The sequence below is a fragment of the Condylura cristata genome, unplaced genomic scaffold (genome assembly GCF_000260355.1).
Source record: "Condylura cristata isolate star-nosed mole 26May11 unplaced genomic scaffold, ConCri1.0 scaffold00151, whole genome shotgun sequence".
Classification (NCBI taxonomy): Eukaryota; Metazoa; Chordata; class Mammalia; order Eulipotyphla; family Talpidae; genus Condylura; species Condylura cristata.
In genome coordinates, this window is record NW_004567252.1 from 3,366 (window position 1) to 4,471 (window position 1,106).

A 1,106-nucleotide genomic window follows, 5' to 3' on the forward strand; every position below is an offset into this window, starting at 1 on the left:
CCGCGTTAAAGATCCAGTCGGGGGCGCCGTGGGTGCACCCCGCGTTTATTAATCTGGGACACAGTCACCCACGCCCCCCGCGGGTTGCCCCCCCCGAGCATAAGGTGTTTCCCCCTTCCTCCCACTGTGTGGGCTTTGCTATTCTGATTCATCTGTTGGTGGTTTCTGTGATGTTTCCTGTAGCAGCTGAAGCCATGTTTCCTCTTCACGTTCTCTCTTCCGCCTGTTTTTACTAAGACGAGGCCTTTCCGCCTCCTGCGCGTCCCGTCCCTGTGCTGCTAATAACTCCATGCATGTGCCTGTCTCTGTCGTTGCTCCCCCCGCCCCCGCCACCGCCTGCTGACCGCGCGAGCGTGCGTCTCTCTGCGTGAGCAGGTGCCGCCAGGACCGCCTGTTTCCTGACCCAGGATGAAGTTTTCCCGTCACTCGTGTTCAGACCACACCACGCTCTTTCGCCTCCTTTTCGGGCCGTGACGCACCCGGCTGGCCTTTTATTTTGGCTGCAGTCTTGTTTGGGTCCTCACCTGTCTTCGGCACCTTCTTACGTTTCTTCTCTGAAACCCTCAGCTCTAGCGCTTTCCTCCAGAGACCCTGCCTCCGAATCTTCCGTCTGTGAGTGCTCTGCAGACGTGTCCTGCATAGCTTTGCCTGGAATCCAACAAGGAGTCGTTGTAAATGAGCAGTTCTCGTTGTTTTAAATCTTTAGAATTTGGTCTCCTAAGGACACTGGTTGTTCCACGTCTAATGTGGAACAGTCTGGAAGGATGCGATGTTGACAGGGAACGTACACAGGGGACGTGGTGGCTGGAGATTTGAAAAGAGGCTTAGGGGAAAGATTCTTTAGACAGGATGGAGTCTGCTTCACCTGGCTCCTGGTCTCTCCTTCCCCGAGGGGGCGCTGCAGGCACTGGGCTAAAGTTGGGCGCTCAGCTACCAGGTAGAGGAGCTGGTGAGGAAGCAGCAGGCTGCAACAGCATCTGGAAAGACTTGATACAGTGGGGTACATGTTAGGAGGAAACGCATTCCAGGAATTCTGGGAGCCTCGTAGAGTCGTCCTTGATTGCGCTAAGCTGTCCCATCCGGTTACTCAGTGGACATCCCATGGG